The following is a 5868-nucleotide window of genomic DNA, read 5'->3' as shown; positions in this document are numbered from 1 at the left end:
GCGCTGGAACACCCCGCCCGCTCACCGCCCACCTCCGCGGCGCGGCGCTGCCCGTCCCCTCCCCTGGCACCCCGCCCCCCCGCGGCGCCGGCTGCGCGCAGAGCCCCGCGGAGCCGCGCCCTGGACAGCTCTGCCCCCGCCCCGGCGTGCCGCTCCCGGGCGCGGCACCCTCGCCTCCCCTCCCTTCTCCCTACCCTTGCCTTGCCTTCCCTTTCCCTGCGGGCCGCGCTCCGCGGGGCGCAGGTTCCGCACGGGCGGGTCCCGTCCCGTCCCTTCCCGTCGGGGCGGTGCCGGCCGGCGGCCGCCATGGCGGGCCAAAGTGCCCTGCGCTCAGAGACAAAGTTTTGAATTTTCGGCCGGGTTTCTTCTTTTCGGGACGGTTGTGCTGATCTGTGTGAGGCCGCGCATGCTCGCCTGCGGCTGCCGGGTTTCGAAGTGGCTTCAGGAGAATGAAACCCGAAATAACAGCAACAAACCTGTTACAGTGGGCTTCCCACTGTAACAGTCTGCGCTCAAAAGACCTTTCAGCCTGTAGCAAGGAATGGTGTTTCTATTGCCGGCTACATTTTATTCCACTCCTTGCTGCAGAAACAATTGTTACTGAGTTGTACCCTGTCCCAAAGCACGCCAAAAAGGAGACCAAGTAGATTGCAGTATTTGTTTACTTTCGTCTACTTTGAAGTTCACAGTTCAGGAGCAAAAATTCTGAAAAATAACCTTCTGTTTCTTACAATTTTAAGCTAATAAGGAGGGATCAGTTGTATCTGACAGCATGAGACATTCACTGCTGGAGGTCACCAGTAGTGATTGTAAGTGGCAAGAAGATAGGAAGAGGTAAAACAGTGGCAGTGGTAGTGAGATGTGCACATTTGTGTGGGCATGAGAATGCTGGAATGCCTAAAAGCACGGCCATGTCCCCCCTCTAGTCTTGTGGGCATCCACAGAGGTGTGTGAACAGCTGGTTCCATACAAGTGCACTCTGGGCACGGGGCACTCTGTAGGGTAACCTGTGCCAACTTGTAACATTCACAACTATGTGCTGCAGTACTCCATGGCATGTTGGTGTTGTAGGATGGCTCTGCTGATGGTTGCACCATAAACATAACAACATCGCACGGAATTCCATCATACAAATTCAGTGGGAGCAGAAGAAAAAGGGCTGTAACACTTTTGTTTGTTTGTTTGTTTATTTTAACAGGCAAAGCCTGATTTGTCTTAAGAAGCAACTTCACATCCCTGGCTGTCCCACTTCAGGTGTTCAGATAAACACAAAGTAAGAACCTGCAGCTGCACCAGACCCTCCACTTTGCCTTAGAGAGATTTCCAGCCTGGTGGGATGCACAGGGCCTTATTTCTAACTAATTTAATTTTTTATGCTCCATTCAAGCACTTGTGGACATAGGGAATGAATTGTCCGGACCTGCAATAATTTCCATCCAAACCTATTAACTCGTTTTACCTTGTGGTCAAAACTTAATTTTTGGGCTTTTGAATTCTTTGTTTAGTGTCAGTGTGGAACAAACCCACATCTGTCAGAATAGGTGCCTAGATTGGGTTGACCCAGACTGCCTATTCCAAAGCCCTAATTAACAATCTTAAAATTCTGGCCTGGCTTCGTACCGCTCATGTTTTCCTCCTCCTACATGCTGTTCGGTATTTGCAGTAACACACTGGACCCCTACACTGAATGTGTTGCTGCTGCTGCTGTGGTTGAGAAAGGAGTTCAAGGGAAGACTGGGCAAATGGTGGAAGGAGAGATATAGAAAGGAATAGTAATGAGATGGGATCCTGATACCCTCAGCCCAAGGCTGCCTTCCTCCTACTTTTTCTAGCTGTTGGCTTACAGCCACAGATGGAGAAAACACACAGGGCTAGAGGCCATCGATTTGACACAGCTTGGTTGGTCTCTCATGTTCTCCTGTGCTACCATGAGTTTCTCCCAGAAAATCTTGCGTCTTCCTTAATGTCACTTGCATCAAAGTCGCTCAGCTGTTCAAAAATCCAGTTGGAAATTCCACCTGAGTGAGTAAATGCCTTCTAATCACAGCACTTTTTAGAGTCATTCAAGCCTTCCTCATCACCAGGAAGCATTTGTACAACAGAGAGGTATTTGACAATGGGCTGTCCTGCCCATTGGAAGAGTTGTGTAACTGCAGTAAATCCCTGCCCTATTAGCTGTGTGTCCATGAGCTTATACATAGATTTCAAGGCTTTGGTTTGATCATGAGGAATCTGTCATAGCTGGAGCTCTGAATTAACATTCTTCCCACGCCATGCTTTTGACCATAGGTGTATATGGATATGTTTGTATTTCAAGTTTCTGTGAGTGCATTCTTAGATCATGCAACAAGAATGTGAGGGGGGAAAGCATCCTTTTGTTTCATGCTATTTTGGGCACAGAGACCCTACAAATTTCCACAACGGAGTCACATTATTGCAGAATGAATCCTCCAACAGTTTTACTTAAAACTTTGACAGCACTGGTTGCATGATAGTCTTGGGGGAGAAGTTTTAACAACAACAACAACAACAGCAACAACAACAACAACAACAACAACAACAACAACCAACTTACTTGTAATTTCTCTTTACAACCAGTTAGTATAAGGGATTATTTAATGGTGGGCTTGGTGAGCATGTGAAGACATATGAAATATTGGGGAAGAGTTAGCATGATTGTTATAGAGGGCAGTTACATCTCAAAAATCAACCAGAATGTAAGACTGGACTCAATACACAAATTGTTAAGTTTCACCTGTTCAATGCAGGAATTTCATCCAAGGGTTTGATAAAGCCTATCACCAAAAAATATCCTAAATTAAAATTACAATAGGAGTATAGATTTTGCTGTGATCATAGGTGGTTTTAAATGGGGTAAAGAAGAATTATGTAAGTTGTGTTGTAGGGGAGGTTGGCAGCTGGACCTGGCCATTTCATAAAGGATGTGTGAAAGGAGATTAGTAGTAACACAGTAACAATGGAGAATTAGTCATAATTCGTGAGAGCCATATTTAAGGCTGGCTACCCAAAGTAAAACAAAAATTTTACCATGTTTCACTCATAGGTGAGTGAAAAGATGCTAAATTGATAACTGAAATTTTAATATAGTAATGGAACTAATGTGATATGAATAGAATGGTAGGCTCTAGCTTTGGTGCTACCTTGTTGAGAATAGATTTTATATAGTTCTCTGCAAATATCTTGAGCTCAGTGACTAATGCAAATCAAAGGGGAACAAACCAGCAGTAATTCTTTTCAAAGAAATAGCATAAACCTCTTAATGTTTAATGTTATATTCTCTGTAATCACAGGTACCTCCATATATTGAAAAGGATATTTTTGCAATCATGTTAAACTGTTTCATAAAAGGAGTAGTAGAAGCAAAAACAGTACCAAGAAAAGCAATAAGAAAAGCTTGTAGCCATGAAGACCAAGTGGGACTGGATTCTTGAGCTTGGAAAAAAAAAAAAAGAGTCTGTTAAAGGTATACACAATTGGTAACAATACAGAGAAGTCAAGTTGGAAAGGACTGCATACTTTCTCATAATCTAAATATCAGAATAATTAGATCTTGGATATTAAAAGCAGTGTCACCTTTGGTTCAGAAAGTTCTACAATGCTAATGGTTGGAAGCTAGAAGAGATTATATATATATTTTTATAGGTAGGAGGGATCATTCAATAATTTATGATTTCTACTCTTTTTCTGTAAAAAATCAGCTACTTTCTACTGCTGAGATGGTGAACTCCTGAGTTAGAATGGCAAACCAGTCCTTACTACTTCCTTTGGTCCAGCAGAGTTTCTGTCTGGCTGTGCTCAGTTCCTCACTACACGTGAAGCAACATAACACCAGCAAAGGGTTTAGAAAATGTGGAAGCCACTTTTCCCTGAGCAGCAGGATGGTGCAACCTTTGTTAGTTGAGTAACCAAGAACCTGCAGCCAGATGTTTATGTTGGAAGCATCCTTGGACATGAAATTTGGTTCCTTGGTAGGTCACCTCAGAAGACAGAGGCACTGCATATATTTTGGTCAGGGGTTTCTGTTACTGTGCGTTGTTAATAAAATGTGCAAAATGTGCCTAACTTAGGTCAGGCATACTAATTACCTTAAGAGTACCTGAACAATAAACAACAATGACCCTTACGGAGAAACTAATTAGCTTTGAAAATTTGGCTTTCTTAATCATCAAAGAAGATGGGTTAAAGCTCATCTTTAATTTAGAGAATAATTATTATCAGTGGTCTGAAGCTTTCCACATTACTCATTCCCACATGAGGGTTGGATTGAATAAGGCACTGGAGCCTATAGCCTTGCACTTTTGCACTTCTGTTTCTCTCATATTAAAATGTAAGCATACTCTGGATTTTAAGATTAAATCTCCAATTTTGAAACTGTTTTCATTTAAATAGTTTTCCAAATTTTAATTTACTTCAGTTTTATATCCCAGAATAATAAAATGCACCTTCTGTACTTAAACTTGCTTTTCTTGTTTGCATTTAGTAATTCTCATTATTATTCTTATATGAAAACCACTATTTGCCTGGTAAAAGGTGTACTTTTCATGGTCTGAGTATCCCTGTTGTCACAACAGATCTCGATTTTCATGTGCTTTTTTCAAAGGGGAAATAATCAGGTATGTCATTGTACATTTCAAACAAGTGCTAGGTAATTTCTTTCTTTGCCATTTAAGTATATATACCTCCAGATCTTTATATAAAAAGATCTTTTATGTATTTAAAATTTTATTAAATAGTTCTTATTTTAATAAAATAGTTTTACATATAGATAATGAATCTTTAAATTAAATTGAAATAGTTTATTTAAAAGTGCATGGACATTTTTAACACTTGGTTGGAAAACTGTCTCTTCATGTAAAAAGCCAGGAAAATAGTGGCTGCTATATCAATTTATTTGGAAGTGAGGATCCAGAATTTTCTACCTCTAAGTGACAATGAATGAAATATTATAGTTGAGAGGTTTTGCCATGTTCAGGCCAAAAAACCAAGAGCAAAAGGAAGCAAAAAGCTCATATTAACAGTAATTTTTTCAAAACTAGTTCAAAAACTTTGTCCAGATGAAAAGACTTTAAAAGGAAGTGCTTGGCGGTGAAGTGTCATAAGCTTAACTAATGAAAAATTTGAGTAGTAGAAGGGAAAATATGTCTTCTTGGTAGGAAAGTAGTGCAACTTTTTTTCTTTGTTTAGCAAGTGTTTAGGCAACTGATCTTCACTATTACCAAAATATAAGTGACTGTTTTTTGCAAGCGTATACTCTTGATCCTGAGTTGCGGGGGTAAGCATGAACAGCCTTCAGTGCAGAAGCCCCTCATGGTAAAGGAATTTTTGTTTCTCAGGAAACCTCAAGGCATTACTCAAGGGCATTTGAAAAGGAAGTGGAATCCCAAAACTTAATAGGAAAGGAAGAAGAGGGATGCAAAATTGAAAGCAGAATCGTGCCACTGTGTGAATGCAGGAATTTACACTGTGAGAATTCTGCATGCTGGTTCAGGCATCTCAGAAAGCACCTACAGGAGGCAGAGAAGCTATCAAGAAAAGAACTAAAAAGTGGTTTTCATGCAGTGAAACTAAATCCAGAATTAACAATGGAAGGCATGGGTAGTATGTTAGATGGGTGAGGAAAAGGACTATGACAGGGATTTGCAACATAACGAATGACACATGGGCAATAGTAAGGAATATTTAGTCACAGTTTCTTGTAAACTGAAAATTTAAAAGTTATCAAGGGAAATGCTGAGGCAATAAGATAAAAACAAGTGAAAGCAGGCATGTTTATTTTTATAGTAAATAATCAAGTGATGCACCCTAGTACTATCTTACTATAGAGGAAAGAAGCATAAATATCTCAGA

The sequence above is a fragment of the Chamaea fasciata genome, unplaced genomic scaffold (genome assembly GCF_029207755.1).
Source record: "Chamaea fasciata isolate MVZ Bird 193981 ecotype frontalis unplaced genomic scaffold, bChaFas1.0.hap1 SCAF_1, whole genome shotgun sequence".
NCBI lineage: Eukaryota > Metazoa > Chordata > Aves > Passeriformes > Sylviidae > Chamaea > Chamaea fasciata.
The sequence above is the reverse complement of the archived record's forward strand: the minus strand, read 5'-3'. Positions refer to the sequence as shown.